Source organism: Amblyomma americanum, chromosome 1 (assembly GCF_052857255.1).
Source record: "Amblyomma americanum isolate KBUSLIRL-KWMA chromosome 1, ASM5285725v1, whole genome shotgun sequence".
NCBI classification, from domain to species: Eukaryota; Metazoa; Arthropoda; class Arachnida; order Ixodida; family Ixodidae; genus Amblyomma; species Amblyomma americanum.
In genome coordinates, this window is record NC_135497.1 from 555,471,690 (window position 1) to 555,494,804 (window position 23,115).

The 23,115-nt window shown below is 47.3% G+C and overlaps 3 non-coding genes across 3 annotated transcripts; all 3 read left to right on the plus strand.

The window, feature by feature from the left end:
- The first annotated feature begins 1,209 nt into the window (after window positions 1-1,209).
- TRNAS-CGA (transfer RNA serine (anticodon CGA)) lies at window positions 1,210-1,283 on the plus strand. Its single transcript has one exon. It is a non-coding gene; the product is annotated as a tRNA-Ser (tRNA).
- Window positions 1,284-3,082: 1,799 nt separating this feature from the next.
- On the plus strand, window positions 3,083-3,156 carry TRNAS-CGA (transfer RNA serine (anticodon CGA)). Its single transcript has one exon. It is a non-coding gene; the product is annotated as a tRNA-Ser (tRNA).
- An 18,895-nt stretch (window positions 3,157-22,051) lies between these two features.
- On the plus strand, window positions 22,052-22,125 carry TRNAL-CAA (transfer RNA leucine (anticodon CAA)). The gene has a single exon. It is a non-coding gene; the product is annotated as a tRNA-Leu (tRNA).
- Window positions 22,126-23,115: the final 990 nt, after the last annotated feature.

Below are 23,115 nucleotides of genomic sequence, written 5' to 3' on the forward strand. Positions count from 1 at the left end.
TTAATATGTTTGTCAAACGAGCCACTCATTTCATTTTCCTTGTCTGCTAATAGTGTAACGGGGGTCTCGGTTCTGGCAGTCTTGATGCCATAGGTAGCATAAGAGGGCTCTCGCACAGTTTCCGCCCTCACCGTTAGATGAAGTTTTACGTCACACGTGCGGTATTACAGGACGAGCTACGTCCACCGCTATGGACGAGAGTGGCGCTGGTGAACACTCTCAAGGTTCGCTTACATGCAAAACATAACTACGCACGAAAGCAGCAGATCGGACAGCCGTCGCCGAAGCTCAGTTGGTGAGAGCACCGGACGCGATATATGGAGGCCGTGGGATCGGATCCCACCAGCGGCATGGTTGTTTTTTCTGCTCGTTTATAAGTAATTTTCTTTAAACCATTTGTTCGGCATTAGAAATTAAAAAAAATAGAAAACATTACCCTATGCACCTTGGTTTCGGTGACTGTTCGCTTCCTTAATATGTTTGTCAACCGAGCCACTCATTTCATTTGCCTTGTCTGCTAATAGTGTAACGGGGGTCTCGGTTCTGGCAGTCTTGATGCAATAGGTAGCATAAGAGGGCTCTCGCACAGTTTCCGCCCTCACCGTTAGATGAAGTTCTACGTCACACTTGCGGTATTACAGGACGTACTACGTCCACCGCTCTGGACGAGGGTGGCGGTGCTGAACACTCTCAAGGGTCGCTTACACAAAAAACATAAAACCCACGAAAGCAGCAGATTGGACAGCTGTTACCGTAGCTCAGTTGGTAAGAGCAGCGGACACGATATTCGGAGGTCGAGGGTACGTACGCCACCGGAGGCATGGTTATTTTTTCTGCTGGTTTATAAGAATTTTCTTTAAACCAATTGATTGGCAATATAACTAAAAAAAGAAAACATTCCCCTATGCACCTTGGTTTCGCTGACTGTTGGCTTCCTTAATATGTTTGTCAAACCAGCCCCTCATTTCATTTGCCTTGTCAGCTAATAGCTTAACGGGGGTCTCATTTCTGCCAGTCTTGACACTATAGGTAGAATAACAGCGCTCTCGCAGTTTCCGCCCTCGCCGTTAGATGACGTTCTAAATCACACTTGTGGCATTACAGGACGTGCTACGTCCACCGCTATGGACGAGCGTTGCGCTGTTGAACACTCTCGAGGTTCGCTTACACGCAAAACATAAATACCCATGAAAGCAGCAGATTAGACCCGTCGCCGTAGCTCAGTTGGTGAGAGCACCGGACGCGATATTCGGAGGTCGTGGGTTCGAATCCCACCGGCGGCATGGTTGCTTTTCTCTGCTCGTTTATAAATAATTTTCTTTAAACCAATTTATTGGCATTAGTAATTAAAAAAAATAGATAACATTCCCCTATGCACCTAGGTTTCGGTGACTGTTGGCTTCCTTAATATGTTTGTCAAACGAGCCCCTCATTTCATTTGCCATGTCTGCTAATAGCTTAACAGGGGTCTCATTTCTGCCAGTCTTGATGCTATAGATAGTATAACAGCGCTCTCGCAGTTTCCGCCCTCGCCGTTAGATGACGTTCTAAATCACACTTGTGGCATTACAGGACGTGCTACGTCCACCGCTATGGACGAGCGTTGCGCTGTTGAACACTCTCGAGGTTCGGTTACAGGCAAAACATAAATACCCATGAAAACAGCAGATTAGACAGCAGCCGCCGTAGCTCAGTTGGTGAGAGCACCGGACGCGATATTCGGAGGTCGTGGATTCGGATCCCACCGGCGGCATGGTTGCTTTTCGCTGCTCGTTTATAAGTAATTTTCTTTAAACCAATTTATTGGCATTAGTAATTAAAAAAAATAGATAACATTCCCCTATGCACCTAGGTTTCGGTGACTGTTGGCTTCCTTAATATGTTTGTCAAACGAGCCCCTCATTTCATTTGCCTTGTCTGCTAATAGTGTAACGGAGGTCTCGGTTCTGGCAGTCTTGATGCCATAGGTAGCATAAGAGGGCTCTCGCACAGTTTCCGCCCTCGCCATTAGATGACGTTCTACGTCACACTTGCGGTATTACAGGACGTGTTACGTCCACCGCTATGGAAGAGGGTGGCGCTGGTGAACACTCTCAAGGTTCGCTTACACAGGAAACATAAATACCCAAGAAAGCAGCAGATTGGACAGCCGTCGCCGTAGATCAGTTGGTAAGAGCACCGAACGCGATATTCGGAGGTCGTGGGTTCGGATCCCACCGGCGGCATGGCTGTTTTTTCTGCTCGTTTATAAGTAATTTTCTTTAAACCAATTGATTATTAGAAATTAAAAAAAAAGAAAATATTACCCTATGCACCTTGGTTTCGGTTACTGTTCGCTTCCTTAATATGTTTGTCAACCGAGCCACTCATTTCATTTGCCTTGTCTGCTAATAGTGTAACGGGGGTCTCGGTTCTGGCAGTCTTGATGCCATAGATAGCATAAGAGGGCTCTCGCACAGTTTCCGCCCTCACCGTTAGATGAAGTTCTACGTCACACTTGCGGTATTACAGGACGTACTACGTCCTCCGCTATGGACGAAGGTGGCGCTGGTGAAAACTCTCAAGGTTCGCTTATATGCAAAACATAACTACACACGAAAGCAGCAGATCGGACAGCTGTTGCCGTAGCTCAGTTGGTACGAGCAGCGGACGCGATATTCGGAGGTAGAGGGTTCGTACGCCACCGGTGGCATGGTTATTTTTTTCTGCTGGTTTATAAGAATTTTCTTTAAACACATTGATTGGCTATAGAAATGAAAAAAAGAAAGCATTCCCCTATGCACTTTGGTTTCGGTGACTGTTGGCTTCCTTAATATGTTTGTCAAACCAGCCCCTCATTTCATTTGCCTTGTCTGCTAATAGCTTAACGGGGGTCTCATTTCTGCCAGTCTTGATGCTATAGGTAGTGTAACAGCGCTCTCGCAGTTTCCGCCCTCGCCGTTAGATGACGTTCTAAATCACACTTGTGGCATTACAGGACGTGCTACGTCCACCGCTATGGACGAGCGTTGCGCTGTTGAACACTCTCGAGGTTCGCTTACACGCAAAACATAAATACCCATGAAAGCAGCAGATTAGACCCGTCGCCGTAGCTCAGTTGGTGAGAGCACCGGACGCGATATTCGGAGGTCGTGGGTTCGAATCCCACCGGCGGCATGGTTGCTTTTCTCTGCTCGTTTATAAATAATTTTCTTTAAACCAATTTATTGGCATTAGTAATTAAAAAAAATAGATAACATTCCCCTATGCACCTAGGTTTCGGTGACTGTTGGCTTCCTTAATATGTTTGTCAAACGAGCCCCTCATTTCATTTGCCATGTCTGCTAATAGCTTAACAGGGGTCTCATTTCTGCCAGTCTTGATGCTATAGATAGTATAACAGCGCTCTCGCAGTTTCCGCCCTCGCCGTTAGATGACGTTCTAAATCACACTTGTGGCATTACAGGACGTGCTACGTCCACCGCTATCGACGAGCGTTGCGCTGTTGAACACTCTAGAGTTCGCTTACACGCAAAACATAAATACCCATGAAAGCAGCAGATTAGACAGCCGTCGCCGTAGCTCAGTTGGTGAGAGCACCGGACGCGATATTCGGAGGTCGTGGGTTCGGATCCCACCGGCGGCATGGTTGTTTTTCTGCTCGTTTATAAGTAATTTTCTTTAAACCAATTGATTATTAGAAATTTAAAAAAAAGAAAATATTACCCTATGCACCTTGGTTTCGGTGACTGTTCGCTTCCTTAATATGTTTGTCAACCGAGCCACTCATTTCATTTGCCTTGTCTGCTAATAGTGTAACGGGGGTCTCGGTTCTGGCAGTCTTGATGCCATAGGTAGCATAAGAGGGCTCTCGCACAGTTTCCGCCCTCACCGTTAGATGAAGTTCTACGTCACACTTGCGGTATTACAGGACGTACTACGTCCACCGCTCTGGACGAGGGTGGCGCTGCTGAACGCTCTCAAGGTTCGCTTACACGAAAAACATAAAACCCACGAAAGCAGCAGATTGGACAGCTGTTGCCGTAGCTCAGTTGGTAAGAGCAGCGGACGCGATATTCGGAGGTCGAGGGTTCGTACGTCACCGGAGGCATGGTTATTTTTTCTGTTGGTTTATAAGAATTTTCTTTAAACCAATTGATTGGCTTTAGAAATGAAAAAAAGAAAGCATTCCCCTATGCACTTTGGTTTCGGTGACTGTTGGCTTCCTTAATATGTTTGTCAAACCAGCCCCTCATTTCATTTGCCTTGTCTGCTAATAGCTTAACGGGGGTCACATTTCTGCCAGTCTTGATGCTATAGGTAGTATAACAGCGCTCTCGCAGTTTCCGCCCTCGCCTTTATATGACGTTCTAAATCACACTTGTGGCATTACAGGACGTGCTACGTCCACCGCTATGGACGAGCGTTGCGCTGTTGAACACTCTAGAGGTTCGCTTACACGCAAAACATAAATACCCATGAAAGCAGCAGATTAGACAGCCGTCACCGTAGCTCAGTTGGTGAGAGCACCGGACGCGATATTCGGAGGTCGTGGGTTCAGATCCCACCGGCGGCATGGTTGCTTTTCTCTGCTCGTTTATAAGTAATTTTCTTTAAACCAATTTATTGGCATTAGTAATTAAAAAATAGATAACATTCCCCTATGCACCTAGGTTTCGGTGACTGTTGGCTTCCTTAATATGTTAGTCAAACGGGCCCCTCATTTCATTTGCCTTGTCTGCTAATAGCTTAACGGGGGTCTCGGTTCTGGCAGCCTTGATGCCATAGGTAGCATAAGAGGGCTCTCGCACAGTTTCCGCCCTCGCCATTAGATGACGTTCTACGTCACACTTGCGGTATTACAGGACGTGTTACGTCCACCGCTATGGACGAGGGTGGCGCTGGTGAACACTCTAGAGGTTCGCTTACACGCAAAACATAAATACCCACGAAAGCAGCAGATTGGACAGCCTTCGCCGTAGCTCAGTTGGTAAGATCACCGGACGCGATATTCGGAGGTCGTGGGTTCGGATCCCACCGGCGGCATGGTTGTTTTTTCTGCTCGTTTATAAGTAATTTTCTTTAAACCAATTGATTGGCATTAGAAATTTAAAAAAAATAGAAAAGATTACCCTATGCACTTTGGTTTCGGTGACTGTTCGCTTCCTTAATATGTTTGTCAACCGAGCCATTCATTTCATTTGCCTTGTCTGCTAATAGTTTAACGGGGGTCTCGGTTCTGGCAGTCTTGATGCCATAGGTAGCATAAGAGGGCTCTCGCACAGTTTCCACCCTCACCGTTAGATGAAGTTCTACGTCACACTTGCGGTATTACAGGACGTACTACGTCCACCGCTGTGGACGAAGGTGGCGCTGGTGAAAACTCTCAAGGTTAGCTTACAGGCAAAACATAACTACACACGAAAGCAGCACGTCGGACAGCCGTCGCCGAAGCTCAGTTGGTGAGAGCACCGGACGCGATATATGGAGGCCGTGGGTTCGGATCCCACCGGCGGCATGGTTGTTTTTTCTGCTCGTTTATAAGTAATTTTCTTTAAACCAATTGATCGGCATTAGAAATTTAAAAAAATAGACATGGTAAAAGAATGCAGCGCGAAAAAAACAAGGACGAACAGAAGTGGACAGGACAGGGCGCTGACTACCAACACGTTTATTCAGAAGGATGAGCAGCTTATATAACGCAGTCCAACACCCACGTGACCAAGAAAATAGCAAACGCGTTCAACTATCTAATACAAAAAAAAACAAAACGAAGTACACAATATCAAAGTGATACATATCTGGGTAACGCAAAGTCAGCCAAGAACCGATAAACCGAGAGGACCACGACGAACCGTAAGGTGCACGCATGGAAAATGAACAGTCAGCGACCTTTGCCGCCAATGCAGCACGAGGCAAAAGGAAGACGACAAAAACAAAATAGTCACCGAACACTAAGTAAAAGTCGAAGCTAAAAGCAGGGTCGGGGCCAAACGCATAACAAAACAATACAAAACGCAACGCAAAAGCTGAGTCAACCGTTCACAGTCAAACTGAGTCAAAAAAGTTGAAAGTTCTCTAGAACAAGAATTAAAAGCAGACGTGAATAAAAAAGACGTGTTTATAGTGGGCCTAGAAAACTGGACTCCTTGTCTGTAAGTAAAAGTGAAGGCGTGCTGACGCACTTCAATCCATGAGCAAGCAAAATGCAGCCATAACCTGCGTGAACCTCATCGCTATTTCTACTTGCAAGGCCAGGATCCTCTCGTTCCATATCAAAAAGAAAATTGTGCCGTTCGAAGTGCGAGTGTTGTTCGGCCCTGTGGAGCCGTCTTGGGGGCATGTTTGGCGTATGTGCAAGATTCTGAAGTCAGAACTCTGGAGACAAGTGCGTCTTTTCCAAGACTGGCTAGGTGTGTTCGCGCCCCAGAGGCCACATTCGACGGGGGTGAGCTGCAGATATTATGAGTACAAAAAGCTCGCTGCACAATCGGCTGAATTCCTATGGCACCAGTACCGTCTGCGCCTTCCAGTAAGGAAGAAGGAAGTGAAGTCGTCTACGACCAACGTCACCGTTTTCGGAGGTGCTTGCATCTCGTCTCAGGACTTGAAGGTCCTACAGAAGGGTCCCAAATTCAGCTTTCAACCACCTTCAAACAAGTACCAGCTCCTGGCTATGGTGCGGCAGTTGGCACAACGAGTACCAGAGCAAGACAAGGCACGAGTCATTGGGGATGGCGTCGATGTTCTACGTCGCTGTGGGGCCTCGCTCACGCATGCTAAGCCTCCCATCGTGTCCATTGCTAAACGCCTCAAGGAGGGTAACCTTATGGCTCTGCAAAGCGACAAAGAAGGCGGATTTGTCATCCTCCCTGACCACTTGTACAAGGAGAAGGCTGAGGTAGCGCTCGAAAAGAATTTCAAGAAGGTTCAATTCCGCCCCAGCAGACAGAAAACTTTGGCTTTGAAGCTACTGACAAGTTTTCAGCTCGACAGATTAAGATCATCGGCAGAAAAGGCCCGAGACTGCTTCTTGGAAGTCTTCTTCACAGGCAAAACCCATAAGCCTGACTGCCCTCTGAGGACCATCATCTCGGAAAAAGGTACGTGGCAGGCTGAAGTTGGTGCCTACCTACAACGCCACTTGAATGGCCTACCTTTAGATGACCCTTTTCTTGTAAGGAACTCGTCAGAGGTGTTACAGCGATTCAAAGGCAGTTCAGACGCTACGACTGGCTTTACAATTGACGTTGAAGACTTGTTTTATTCCGTTCCGCACGGTGGTCTATACGCAGCGGTGCGCGACGTGATCCAACAGTCGGGTGAAGTGCGTTTCCAGAACAGCTCGGGTGTGAGCAGCGACAATTTCCTTCGCCTTCTTCAGTTCTACCTTGAATCTACTGTTGTTCAGTACAGCGGTCAGTACTTCGTGCAAAAGAATGGCGTATGCATCGGGTCATCAATCGCGCCAGTCCTGTGTGATATCTACCTGGCGGCAGTCGATAAGCGCATTAGCCAGGTTCTCCCGGGTGAAGTGGTCCATTCGGTCTTCCGGTATGTGGATGATTTTATGATCGTCCTCAGAAGTTGCCCACCTGGTTCGTTGGAGCGTGTCATTCTTTAAATTGTCGCCCTTTTCAAGTCCCATTTTGGGGGTCTGAACTTTACCTGTGAACCGCCGAGAGGCAAGGATGTTCAGTTTTTGGACGTACTTTTTAGTTTTGAACAAACCCACCTCTGTTGGACGTACAACCCTCGCTCTAAGAAAGGTCTTCTTCCGCATGACAGCGCTCACTCGAAATTGATCAAGCGAGGCATTGTTTCTTCTGCCATCCAGGCTGCGCTCACAAAAAGCTGTCCCCATACGATGCAGAGCAGTGTTAACAACCAAGTCCAACGTCTTTACAGTGCTGGCTACTCACCAACACTAGTGAGTAGCGTTTCAGAGACTCTTCTCCAGAAATTGAAAGTGCAAGGCAAAGACGCAGGCAAACTAGAACAGGCCAAACGACCTCCTTTGGCCGTCATCCCGTATCTTCACAAGTTGTCTCACAATTTAAAGAAGGTTGCAAAAAGAAACAACGTAAACCTTGTCTTCTCAGCCCCGTGCAAATTGTCACGAGTGTGTACACTGCTGACAAAGCAAAAGAAAAAGGTTTGCCCTATTAGACATGTAGAACCACTCACACATTGTGCTACTTGTGTCATTTACGAGATTCCCTTGAAGTGTGGACGCGTGTATATTGGGCAAACCGGCAGGTGTCTCAACGAGAGATTGTTTGAACACCGCCGTAGGGTCCGTAACAAAAGCGGCGGGCACCTGGACGACCATTGCAAGTCTTGCAAAGGCTGCGAACCATGTTACACGCGCACGGTTGTCAGAGCACGGGCGCGGACAGAAAATGAAAGGGTCATCATTGAGGCAAGGATGATAGCCAAAGCTGGAGACAAGTGCGTCAGCACGCCTTCAATTTTACTTACAGACAAGGAGTCCAGTTTTCTAGGCCCACTATAAACACGTCTTTTTTATTCACGTCTGCTTTTAATTCTTGTTCTAGAGAACTTTCAACTTTTTTGACTCAGTTTGACTGTGAACGGTTGACTCAGCTTTTGCGTTGCGTTTTGTATTGTTTTGTTATGCGTTTGGCCCCGACCCTGCTTTTAGCTTCGACTTTTACTTAGTGTTCGGTGACTATTTTGTTTTTGTCGTCTTCGTTTTGCCTCGTGCAGCATTGGCGGCAAAGGTCGCTGACTGTTCATTTTCCATGCGTGCACCTTACGGTTCGTCGTGGTCCTCTCGGTTTATCGGTTCTTGGCTGACTTTGCGTTACCCAGATATGTATCACTTTGATTTTGTGTACTTCGTTTTGTTTTTTTTTTGTATTAGATAGTTGAACGCGTTTGCTATTTTCTTGGTCACGTGGGTGTTGGACTGCGTTATATAAGCTGCTCATCCTTCTGAATAAATGTGTTGGTAGTCAGCGCCCTGTCCTGTCCACTTCTGTTCGTCCTTGTTTTTTTCGCGCTGCATTCTTTTACCATGTTCACTGACCAACAAAACCCAAACAGCCGCTTTAGTTAAAAAAATAGAAAAAGTTCCCCTATGCATCTTGGTTTCGGTGACTGTTGGCTTCCTTATTATGTTAGTCAAACGAGCCCCTCATTTCATTTGCCTTGTCTGCTTATAGCGTAACGGTGGTCTCGGTTCTGGCAGTCTTGATGCTATATGTTGCATAAGAGGGCTCTCGCACAGTTTCCGCCCTCGCCGTTAGATAAAGTTCCACGTCACACTTGCGGTATTACGGGACGTGCTACGTCCACCGCTCTGGACGAGGGTGGCGCTGGTGAACACTCTCTAGGTTCGCTTACACGCAAAACATAAAACCCATGAAAGCAGCAGATTAGACAGCCGTCGCCGTAGCTCAGTTGGTGAGAGCACCGGACGCGATATTCGGAGGTCGTGGGTTCGGATCCCACCGGCGGCATGGTTGCTTTTCTCTGCTCGTTTATAAGTAATTTTCTTTAAACCAATTTGTTGGCATTAGTAATTAAAAAAAATAGATAACATTCCCCTATGCACCTAGCTTTCGGTGACTGTTGGCTTCCTTAATATGTTAGTCAAACGAGCTCCTCATTTCATTTGCCTTGTCTGCTAATAGCTTAACGGGGGTCTCGGTTCTGGCAGCCTTGATGCCATAGGTAGCATAAGAGGGCTCTCGCACAGTTTCCGCCCTCGCCGTTAGATGACGTTCTACGTCACACTTGCGGTATTACAGGACGTGCTACGTCCACCGCTCTGGACGAGGGTGGCGCTGGTGAACACTCTCTAGGTTCGCTTACACGCAAACCATAAAACCCACGAAAGCAGCAGATTGGACAGCTGTTGCCGTAGCTCAGTTGGTAAGAGCAGCGGACGCGATATTCGGAGGTCGAGGGTTCGGATCCCACCGGCGGCATGGTTGTTTTTTCGGCTCGTTTATAAGAAATTTCTTTAAACCAATTGATTGGCTTTAGAAATGAAAAAAAGAAAGCATTCCCCTATGCACTTTGGTTTCGGTGACTGTTGGCTTCCTTAATATGTTTGTCAAATCAGCCCCTCATTTCATTTGACTTGTCAGCTAATAGCTTAACGGGGGTCTCATTTCTGCCAGTCTTGATGCTATAGGTAGTATAACAGCGCTCTCGCAGTTTCCGCCCTCGCCGTTAGATGACGTTCTAAATCACACTAGCGGCATGACAGGACGTGCTACGTCCACCGCTATGGACGAGCGTTGCGCTGTTGAACACTCTAGAGGTTCGCTTACACGCAAAACATAAATGCCCATGAAAGCAGCAGATTAGACAGCCGTCGCCGTAGCTCAGTTGGTGAGAGCACCGGACGCGATATTCGGAGGTCGTGGGTTCGGATCCCACCGGCGGCATGGTTGCTTTTCTCTGCTCGTTTATAAGTAATTTTCTTTAAACCAATTGATTGGCATTAGAAAATTAGAAAAAATAGAAAACATTCCTCTATGCATCTTGGTTTCGGTGACGGTTGGCTTCCTTAATATGTTTGTCAAACGAGCCCCTCATTTCATTTGCCTTGTCTGCTAATAGTGTAACGGGGGTCTCGGTTCTGGCAGTCTTGATGCCATAGGTAGCACAAGAGGGCTCTCGCACAGTTTCCGCCCTCGCCATTAGATGACGTTCTACTTCACACTTGCAATATTACAGGACGTGCTACGTCCACCGCTAGGACGAGGGTGGCGCTGGTGAACACTCTCAAGGTTCGCTTACACGCAAATCATAACTACACACGAAAGCAGCAGATTGGACAGCCGTCGCCGTAGCTCAGTTGGTAAGAGCACCGGACGCGATATTTGGAGGTCGTAGGTTCGGATCCCACCGGCGGCATGGTTGTTTTTTCTGCTGGTTGATAAGTAATTTTCTTTAAACGAATTGATTGACATTAGTAATTAAAAAAAATAGATTACATTCCCCTATGCACCTAGGTTTCGGTGACTGTTGGCTTCCTTAATATGTTAGTCAAACGAGCCCCTCATTTCATTTGCCTTGTCTGCTAATAGCTTAACGGGGGTCTCGGTTCTGGCAGCCTTGATGCCATAGGTAGCATAAGAGGGCTCTCGGACAGTTTCCGCCCTCGCCGTTAGATGACGTTCTAAATCACACTTGCGGCATTACAGGACGTGCTACGTCCACCGCTATGGACGAGCGTTGCGCTGTTGAACACTCTAGAGGTTCGCTTACACGCAAAACATAAATACCCATGAAAGCAGCAGATTAGACAGCCGTCGCCGTAGCTCAGTTGGTGAGAGCACCGGACGCGATATTCGGAGGTCGTGGGTTCGGATCCCACCGGCGGCATGGTTGCTTTTCTCTGCTCGTTTATAAGTAATTTTCTTTAAACCAATTGATTGGCATCAGAAAATTAGAAAAAATAGAAAACATTCCTCTATGCATCTTGGTTTCGGTGACGGTTGGCTTCCTTAATATGTTTGTCAAACGAGCCCCTCATTTCATTTGCCTTGTCTGCTAATAGTGTATCGGGGGTCTCGGTTCTGGCAGTCTTGATGCCGTAGGTAGCATAAGAGGGCTCTCGCACAGTTTCCGCCCTCGCCATTAGATGACGTTCTACTTCACACTTGCGGTATTACAGGACATGCTACGTCCACCGCTATGGACGAGGGTGGCGCTGTTGAACACTCTAGAGGTTCGCTTACACGCAAAACATAAGTACCCACGAAAGCAGCAGATTCGACAGCCGTCGCCGTAGCTCAGTTGGTAAGAGCAGCGGACGCGATATTCGGAGGTCGAGGGTTCGGATGCCACCGGCGGCATGGTCGTTTTTTCTGCTGGTTTATATGAATTTTCTTTAAACCAATTGATTGGCATTAGAAATTAAAAACAATAGATAACATTCTCATATGCACTTTGGTTTCGGGGACTGTTGGCTTCCTTAATATGTTTGTCAAACGAGCCACTCATTTCATTTTCCTTGTCTGCTAATAGTGTAACGGGGGTCTCGGTTCTGGCAGTCTTGATGCCATAGGTAGCATAAGAGGGCTCTCGCACAGTTTCCGCCCTCACCGTTAGATGAAGTTCTACGTCACACGTGCGGTATTACAGGACGAGCTACGTCCACCGCTATGGACGAGAGTGGCGCTGGTGAACACTCTCAAGGTTCGCTTACACGCAAAACGTAAATACCCACGAAAGCAGCAGATTGGACAGCCGTCGCCGTAGCTCAGTTGGTGAGAGCACCGGACGCGATATATGGAGGCCGTGGGTTCGGATCCCACCGGCGGCATGGTTGTTTTTTCTGCTCGTTTATAAGTAATTTCCTTTAAACCAATTGTTCGGCATTAGAAATTAAAAAAAATAGAAAACATTACCCTATGCACCTTGGTTTCGGTGACTGTTGGCTTCCTTAATATGTTTGTCAAACCAGCCCCTCATTTCATTTGCCTTGTCTGCTAATAGCTTAACGGGGGTCTCATTTCTGCCAGTCTTGATGCTATAGGTAGTATAACAGCGCTCTCGCAGTTTCCGCCGTCGCCGTTAGATGACGTTCTAAATCACACTTGTGGCATTACAGGACGTGCTACGTCCACCGCTATGGACGAGCGTGTCGCTGTTGAACACTCTAGAGGTTCGCTTACACGCAAAACATAAATACCCATGAAAGCAGCAGATTAGACAGCCGTCGCCGTAGCTCAGTTGGTGAGAGCACCGGACGCGATATTCGGAGGTCGTGGGTTCGGGTCCCACCGGCGGCATGGTTGCTTTTCTCTGCTCGTTTATAAGTAATTTTCTTTAAACCAATTTATTGGCATTAGTAATTAAAAAAATACATAACATTCCCCTATGCACCTAGGTTTCGGTGACTGTTGGCTTCCTTAATATGTTAGTCAAACGAGCCCCTCATTTCATTTGCCTTGTCTGCTAATAGCTTAACGGGGGTCTCGGTTCTGGCAGCCTTGATGCCATAGGTAGCATAAGAGGGCTCTCGCACAGTTTCCGCCCTCGCCATTAGATGACGTTCTACGTCACACTTGCGGTAATACAGGACGTGTTACGTGCACCGCTATGGACGAGGGTGGCGCTGGTGAACACTCTAGAGGTTCGCTTACACGCAAAACATAAATACCCACGAAAGCAGCAGATTGGACAGCCTTCGCCGTAGCTCAGTTGGTAAGATCACCGGACGCGATATTCGGAGGTCGTGGGTTCGGATCCCACCGGCGGCATGGTTGTTTTTTCTGCTCGTTTATAAGTAATTTTCTTTAAACCAATTGATTGGCTCTAGAAATGAAAAAAAGAAAGCATTCCCCTATGCACTTTGGTTTCGGTGACTGTTGGCTTCCTTAATATGTTTGTCAAACCAGCCCCTCATTTCATTTGCCTTGTCAGCTAATAGCTTAACGGGGGTCTCATTTCTGCCAGTCTTGATGCTATAGGTAGTATAACAGCGCTCTCGCAGTTTCCGCCCTCGCCGTTAGATGACGTTCTAAATCACACTTGCGGCATTACAGGACGTGCTACGTCCACCGCTATGGACGAGCGTTGCGCTGTTGAACACTCTAGAGGTTCGCTTACACGCAAAACATAAATACCCATGAAAGCAGCAGATTAGACAGCCGTCGCCGTAGCTCAGTTGGTGAGAGCATCGGACGCGATTAATGGAGGTCGTGGGTTCGGATCCCACCGGTGGCATGGTTGTTTTTTCTTCTGGTTTATAAGAATTTTCTTCAAACTAATTGATTGGCATTAAAATTAAAAAAAAGAAAACCTTCCCCTATGCACCTTGGTTTCGGTGACATGGCTTTCTTAATATGTTTGTCAAACCAGCCCGTCATTTCATTTTCCTTGTCTGCTAATAGCTTAACTGGGGTCTCGGTTCTGGCAGTCTTGATGCCATAGGTAGCATAAGAGGGCTCTCGCACAGTTTCCGCCCTCACCGTTAGATGAAGTTCTACGTCACACTTGCGGTATTACAGGACGTACTACGTCCTCCGCTATGGACGAGGGTGGCGCTGGTGAACACTCTCAAGGTTCGCTTACACGCAAATCATAACTACACACGAAAGCAGCAGATTGGACAGCCGTCGCCGTAGCTCAGTTGGTAAGAGCACCGGACGCGATATTTGGAGGTCGTAGGTTCGGATCCCACCGGCGGCATGGTTGTTTTTTCTGCTGGTTGATAAGTAATTTTCTTTAAACGAATTGATTGACATTAGTAATTAAAAAAAAGAAAACATTCCCCTATGCACCTTGGTTTCGGTGACTTGGCTTCCTTAATATGTTTGTCAAACCAGCCCCTCATTTCATTTCCCTTGTCTGCTAATAGCTTAGCTGGGGTCTCATTTCTGGCAGTCTTGATGCTATAGATATCATAAGAGGGCTCTCGCAGTTTCTGCCCTCGCCGTTAGATGACGTTCTACGTCACACTTGCGGTATTACAGGACGTGCTACTTCCACCGCTATGGACGAGGGTGGCGCTGGTGAACACTCTCATGGTTAGCTTACACGCAAAACATAAATACCCACGAAAGCACCAGATTCGACAGCCGTTACCGTAGCTCAGTTGGTAAGAGCAGCGGACGCGATATTCGGAGGTCGAGGGTTCGGATGCCACCGGCGGCATGGTCGTTTTTTCTGCTGGTTTATATGAATTTTCTTTAAACCAATTGATTGGCATTAGAAATTAAAAACAATAGATAACATTCTCATATGCACTTTGGTTTCGGGGACTGTTGGCTTCCTTAATATGTTTGTCAAACGAGCCACTCATTTCATTTTCCTTGTCTGCTAATAGTGTAACGGGGGTCTCGGTTCTGGCAGTCTTGATGCCATAGGTAGCATAAGAGGGCTCTCGCACAGTTTCCGCCCTCACCGTTAGATGAAGTTCTACGTCACACGTGCGGTATTACAGGACGAGCTACGTCCACCGCTATGGACGAGAGTGGCGCTGGTGAACACTCTCAAGGTTCGCTTACACGCAAAACGTAAATACCCACGAAAGCAGCAGATTGGACAGCCGTCGCCGTAGCTCAGTTGGTGAGAGCACCGGACGCGATATATGGAGGTCGTGGGTTCGGATCCCACCGGTGGCATGGTTGTTTTTTCTTCTGGTTTATAAGAATTTTCTTTAAACCAATTGATTGGCATTAAAATTAAAAAAAGAAAACATTCCCCTATGCACCTTGGTTTCGGTGACTTGGCTTCCTTAATATGTTTGTCAAACCAGCCCCTGATTTCATTTTCCTTGTCTGCTAATAGCTTAACTGGGGTCTCGGTTCTGGCAGTCTTGATGCCATAGGTAGCATAAGAGGGCTCTCGCACAGTTTCCGCCCTCACCGTTAGATGAAGTTCTACGTCACACTTGCGGTATTACAGGACGTACTACGTCCTCCGCTATGGACGAAGGTGGCGCTGGTGAAAACTCTCAAGGTTCGCTTACATGCAAAACATAACTACACACGAAAGCAGCAGATCGGACAGCCGTCACCGAAGCTCAGTTGGTGAGAGCACCGGACGCGATATATGGAGGCCGTGGGTTCGGATCCCACCGGCGGCATGGTTGTTTTTTCTGCTCGTTTATAAGTAATTTCCTTTAAACCAATTGTTCGGCATTAGAAATTAAAAAAAATAGAAAACATTACCCTATGCACCTTGGTTTCGGTGACTGTTGGCTTCCTTAATATGTTTGTCAAACCAGCCCCTCATTTCATTTGCCTTGTCTGCTAATAGCTTAACGGGGGTCTCATTTCTGCCAGTCTTGATGCTATAGGTAGTATAACAGCGCTCTCGCAGTTTCCGCCGTCGCCGTTAGATGACGTTCTAAATCACACTTGTGGCATTACAGGACGTGCTACGCCCACCGCTATGGACGAGCGTGTCGCTGTTGAACACTCTAGAGGTTCGCTTACACGCAAAACATAAATACCCATGAAAGCAGCAGATTAGACAGCCGTCGCCGTAGCTCAGTTGGTGAGAGCACCGGACGCGATATTCGGAGGTCGTGGGTTCGGGTCCCACCGGCGGCATGGTTGCTTTTCTCTGCTCGTTTATAAGTAATTTTCTTTAAACCAATTTATTGGCATTAGTAATTAAAAAAATAGATAACATTCCCCTATGCACCTAGGTTTCGGTGACTGTTGGCTTCCTTAATATGTTAGTCAAACGAGCCCCTCATTTCATTTGCCTTGTCTGCTAATAGCTTAACGGGGGTCTCGGTTCTGGCAGCCTTGATGCCATAGGTAGCATAAGAGGGCTCTCGCACAGTTTCCGCCCTCGCCATTAGATGACGTTCTACGTCACACTTGCGGTATTACAGGACGTGTTACGTCCACCGCTATGGACGAGGGTGGCGCTGGTGAACACTCTAGAGGTTCGCTTACACGCAAAACATAAATACCCACGAAAGCAGCAGATTGGACAGCCTTCGCCGTAGCTCAGTTGGTAAGATCACCGGACGCGATATTCGGAGGTCGTGGGTTCGGATCCCACCGGCGGCATGGTTGTTTTTTCTGCTCGTTTATAAGTAATTTTCTTTAAACCAATTGATTGGCTCTAGAAATGAAAAAAAGAAAGCATTCCCCTATGCACTTTGGTTTCGGTGACTGTTGGCTTCCTTAATATGTTTGTCAAACCAGCCCCTCATTTCATTTGCCTTGTCAGCTAATAGCTTAACGGGGGTCTCATTTCTGCCAGTCTTGATGCTATAGGTAGTATAACAGCGCTCTCGCAGTTTCCGCCCTCGCCGTTAGATGACGTTCTAAATCACACTTGCGGCATTACATGACGTGCTACGTCCACCGCTATGGACGAGCGTTGCGCTGTTGAACACTCTAGAGGTTCGCTTACACGCAAAACATAAATACCCATGAAAGCAGCAGATTAGACAGCCGTCGCCGTAGCTCAGTTGGTGAGAGCACCGGACGCGATATTCGGAGGTCGTGGGTTCGGATCCCACCAGCGGCATGGTTGCTTTTCTCTGCTCGTTTATAAGTAATTTTCTTTAAACCAATTGATTGGCATCAGAAAATTAGAAAAAATAGAAAACATTCCTCTATGCATCTTGGTTTCGGTGACGGTTGGCTTCCTTAATATGTTTGTCAAACGAGCCCCTCATTTCATTTGCCTTGTCTGCTAATAGTGTATCGGGGGTCTCGGTTCTGGCAGTCTTGATGCCGTAGGTAGCATAAGAGGGCTCTCGCACAGTTTCCGCCCTCGCCATTAGATGACGTTCTACTTCACACTTGCGGTATTACAGGACATGGTACGTCCACCGCTATGGACGAGGGTGGCGCTGTTGAACACTCTAGAGGTTCGCTTACACGCAAAACATAAGTACCCACGAAAGCAGCAGATTCGACAGCCGTCGCCGTAGCTCAGTTGGTGAGAGCATCGGACGCGATATATGGAGGTCGTGGGTTCGGATCCCACCGGTGGCATGGTTGTTTTTTCTTCTGGTTTATAGGAATTTTCTTTAAACCAATTGATTGGCATTAAAATTAAAAAAAAAGAAAACCTTCCCCTATGCACCTTGGTTTCGGTGACATGGCTTTCTTAATATGTTTGTCAAACCAGCCCGTCATTTCATTTTCCTTGTCTGCTAATAGCTTAACTGGGGTCTCGGTTCTGGCAGTCTTGATGCCATAGGTAGCATAAGAGGGCTCTCGCACAGTTTCCGCCCTCACCGTTAGATGAAGTTCTACGTCACACTTGCGGTATTACAGGGCGTACTACGTCCTCCGCTATGGACGAAGGTGGCGCTGGTGAAAACTCTCAAGGTTCGCTTACATGCAAAACATAACTACACACGAAAGCAGCAGATCGGACAGCCGTCACCGAAGCTCAGTTGGTGAGAGCACCGGACGCGATATATGGAGGCCGTGGGTTCGGATCCCACCGGCGGCATGGTTGTTTTTTCTGCTCGTTTATAAGTAATTTTCTTTAAACCAATTGTTCGGCATTAGAAATTTAAAAAAAAATAGAAAACATTTCCCTATGCATCTTGGTTTCGGTGACTGTTCGCTTCCTTAATATGTTTGTCAACCGAGCCACTCATTTCCTTTGCCTTGTCTGCTAATAGTGTAACGGGGGTCTCGGTTCTGGCAGTCTTGATGCCATAGGTAGCATAAGAGGGCTCTCGCACAGTTTCCGCCCTCACCGTTAGATGAAGTTCTACGTCACACTTGCGGTATTACAGGACGTACTACGTCCACCGCTCTGGACGAGGGTGGCGGTGCTGAACACTCTCAAGGTTCGCTTACACGAAAAACATAAAACCCACGAAAGCAGCAGATTGGACAGCTGTTGCCGTAGCTCAGTTGGTAAGAGCAGCGGACGCGATATTCGGAGGTCGAGGGTTCGTACGCCACCGGACGCATGGTTATTTTTTCTGCTGGTTTATAAGAATTTTCTTTAAACTAATTGATTGGCTTTAGAAATGAAAAAAAGAAAGCATTCCCCTATGCACTTTTGTTTCGGTGACTGTTGGCTTCCTTAATATGTTTGTCAAATCAGCCCCTCATTTCATTTGCCTTGTCAGCTAATAGCTTAACGGGGGTCTCATTTCTGCCAGTCTTGATGCTATAGGTAGTATAACAGCGCTCTCGCAGTTTCCGCCCTCGCCGTTAGATGACGTTCTAAATCACACTTGCGGCATTACAGGACGTGCTACGTCCACCGCTATGGACGAGCGTTGCGCTGTTGAACGCTCTAGAGGTTTGCTTACACGCAAAACATAAATGCCCATGAAAGCAGCAGATTAGACAGCCGTCGCCGTAGCTCAGTTGGTGAGAGCACCGGACGCGATATTCGGAGGTCGTGGGTTCGGATCCCACCGGCGGCATGGTTGCTTTTCTCTGCTCGTTTATAAGTAATTTTCTTTAAACCAATTGATTGGCATTAAAAATTAGAAAAAATAGAAAACATTCCTCTATGCATCTTGGTTTCGGTGACGGTTAGCTTCCTTAATATGTTTGTCAAACGAGCCCCTCATTTCTTTTGCCTTGTCTGCTAATAGTGTAACGGGGATCTCGGTTCTGGCAGTCTTGATGCCATAGGTAGCATAAGAGGGCTCTCGCACAGTTTCTGCCCTCGCCGTTAGATGACGTTCTACATCACACTTGCGGTATTACAGGACGTGCTACGTCCACCGCTATGGACGAGGGTGGCGCTGGTGAACACTCTCGAGGATCGCTTACACGCAAATCATAACTACACACGAAAGCAGCAGATTGGACAGCCGTCGCCGTAGCTCAGTTGGTGAGAGCACCGGACGCGATAAATGGAGGTCGTAGGTTCGGATCCCACCGGCGGCATGGTTGTTTTTTCTGCTGGTTGATAAGTAATTTTCTTTAAACGAATTGATTGACATTAGTAATTAAAAAAAAGAAAACATTCCCCTATGCACCTTGGTTTCGGTGACTTGGCTTCCTTAATATGTTTGTCAAACCAGCCCCTCATTTCATTTCCCTTGTCTGCTAATAGCTTAACGGGGGTCTCATTTCTGGCAGTCTTGATGCTATAGATATCATAAGAGGGCTCTCGCAGTTTCTGCCCTCGCCGTTAGATGACGTTCTACGTCACACTTGCGGTATTACAGGACGTGCTTCTTCCACCGCTATGGACGAGGGTGGCGCTGGTGAACACTCTCATGGTTAGCTTACACGCAAAACATAAATACCCACGAAAGCACCAGATTCGACAGCCGTTACCGTAGCTCAGTTGGTAAGAGCAGCGGACGCGATATTCGGAGGTCGAGGGTTCGGATGCCACCGGCGGCATGGTCGTTTTTTCTGCTGGTTTATATGAATTTTCTTTAAACCAATTGATTGGCATTAGAAATTAAAAACAATAGATAACATTCTCATATGCACTTTGGTTTCGGGGACTGTTGGCTTCCTTAATATGTTTGTCAAACGAGCCACTCATTTCATTTTCCTTGTCTGCTAATAGTGTAACGGGGGTCTAGGTTCTGGCAGTCTTGATGCCATAGGTAGCATAAGAGGGCTCTCGCACAGTTTCCGCCCTCACCGTTAGATGAAGTTCTACGTCACACGTGCGGTATTACAGGACGAGCTACGTCCACCGCTATGGACGAGAGTGGCGCTGGTGAACACTCTCAAGGTTCGCTTACACGCAAAACGTAAATACCCACGAAAGCAGCAGATTAGACAGCCGTCGCCGTAGCTCAGTTGCTGAGAGCACCGGACGCGATATTCGGAGGTCGTGGATTCGGATCCCACCGGCGGCATGGTTGCTTTTCGCTGCTCGTTTATAAGTAATGTTCTTTAAACCAATTTATTGGCATTAGTAATTAAAAAAACTAGATAACATTCCCCTACGCACCTAGGTTTCGGTGACTGTTGGCTTCCTTAATATGTTTGTCAAACGAGCCCCTCATTTCATTTGCCTTGTCTGCTAATAGTGTAACGGAGGTCTCGGTTCTGGCAGTCTTGATGCCATAGGTAGCATAAGAGGGCTCTCGCTCAGTTTCCGCCCTCGCCATTAGATGACGTTCTACGTCACACTTGCGGTATTACAGGACGTGTTACGTCCACCGCTATGGACGAGGGTGGCGCTGGTGAACACTCTCAAGGTTCGCTTACACGCGAAACATAAATACCCACGAAAGCAGCAGATTGGACAGCCGTCGCCGTAGCTCAGTTGGTAAGAGCACCGGACGCGATATTCGGAGGTCGTGGGTTCGGATCCCACCGGCGGCATGGTTGTTTTTTCTGCTCGTTTATAAGTAATTTTCTTTAAACCAATTGAGTGGCATTAGAAATTAAAAAAAAATAGAAAATATTACCCTATGCACCTTGGTTTCGGTGACTGTTCGCTTTCTTAATATGTTTGTCAACCGAGCCCCTCATTTCATTTGCCTTGTCTGCTAATAGTGTAACGGGGGTCTCGGTTCTGGCAGTCTTGATGCCATAGGTAGCATAAGAGGGCTCTCGCACAGTTTCCGCCCTCACCGTTAGATGAAGTTCTACGTCACACTTGCGGTATTACAGGACGTACTACGTCCACCGCTATGGACGAAGGTGGCGCTGGTGAAAACTCTCAAGGTTCGCTTACATGCAAAACATAATTACCCATGAAAGCAGCAGATCGGACAGCCGTCACCGAAACTCAGTTGGTGAGAGCACCGGACGCGATATATGGAGGCCGTGGGTTCGGATCCCACCGGCGGCATTGTTGTTTTTTCTGCTCGTTTATAAGTAATTTTCTTTAAACCAATTGATCGGCATTAGAAATTTAAAAAAATAGAAAACGTTCCCCTATGCATCTTGGTTTCGGTGTCTGTTGGCTTCCTTATTATGTTAGTCAAACGAGCCCCTCATTTCATTTGCCTTGTCTGCTTATAGCGTAACGGGGGTCTCGGTTCTGGCAGTCTTGATGCTATATGTAGCATAAGAGGGCTCTCGCACAGTTTCCGCCCTCGCCGTTAGATGAAGTTCCACGTCACACTTGCGTTATTACAGGACGTGCTACGTCCACCGCTCTGGACGAGGGTGGCGCTGCTGAACACTCTCAAGGTTCGCTTACAAGAAAAACATAAAACCCACGAAAGCAGCAGGTTGGACAGCTGTTGCCGTAGCTCAGTTGGTAAGAGCAGCGGACGCGATATTCGGAGGTCGAGGGTTCGTACGCCACCTGAGGCATGGTTATTTTTTCTGCTGGTTTATAAGAATTTTCTTTAAACCAATTGATTGGCTTTAGAAATGAAAAAAAGAAAGCATTCCCGTATGCACTTTGGTTTCGGTGACTGTTGGCTTCCTTAATATGTTTGTCAAACCAGCCCCTCATTTCATTTGCCTTGTCTGCTAATAGCTTAACGGGGGTCTCATTTCTGCCAGTCTTGATGCTATAGGTAGTATAACAGCGCTCTCGCAGTTCCCGCCGTCGCCGTTAGATGACGTTCTAAATCACACTTGTGGCATTACAGCACGTGCTACGTCCACCGCTATGGACGAGCGTTGCGCTGTTGAACACTCTAGAGGTTCGCTTACACGCCAAAACATAAATACCCACGAAAGCTGTAGATTGGACACCCGTCGCCGTTGCTCAGTTGGTAAGAGCACCGGACGCAACATTCGGAGGTCGTGGGTTCGGATCCCACCGGCGGCATTGTTGTTTTTTCTGCTCGTTTATAAGTAATTTTCTTTAAACCAATTGATCGGCATTAGAAATTTAAAAAAATAGAAAACGTTCCCCTATGCATCTTGGTTTCGGTGTGTGTTGGCTTCCTTATTATGTTAGTCAAACGAGCCCCTCATTTCATTTGCCTTGTCTGCTTATAGCGTAACGGGGGTCTCGGTTCTGGCAGTCTTGATGCTATATGTAGCATAAGAGGGCTCTCGCACAGTTTCCGCCCTCGCCGTTAGATGAAGTTCCACGTCACACTTGCGGTATTACAGGACGTGCTACGTCCACCGCTCTGGACGAGGGTGGCGCTGCTGAACACTCTCAAGGTTCGCTTACACGCAAAACATAAATACCCACGAAAGCAGCAGATTGGACAGCCTTCGCCGTAGCTCAGTTGGTAAGATCACCGGACGCGATATTCGGAGGTCGTGGGTTCGGATCCCACCGGCGGCATGGTTGTTTTTTCTGCTCGTTTATAAGTAATTTTCTTTAAACCAATTGATTGGCTTTAGAAATGAAAAAAAGAAAGCATTCCCCTATGCACTTTGGTTTCGGTGACTGTTGGCTTCCTTAATATGTTTGTCAAACCAGCCCCTCATTTCATTTGCCTTGTCAGCTAATAGCTTAACGGGGGTCTCATTTCTGCCAGTCTTGATGCTATAGGTAGTATAACAGCGCTCTCGCAGTTTCCGCCCTCGCCGTTAGATGACGTTCTAAATCACACTTGCGGCATTACAGGACGTGCTACGTCCACCGCTATGGACGAGCGTTGCGCTGTTGAACACTCTAGAGGTTCGCTTACACGCAAAACATAAATACCCATGAAAGCAGCAGATTAGACAGCCGTCGCCGTAGCTCAGTTGGTGAGAGCACCGGACGCGATATTCGGAGGTCGTGGGTTCGGATCCCACCGGCGGCATGGTTGCTTTTCTCTGCTCGTTTATAAGTAATTTTCTTTAAACCAATTGATTG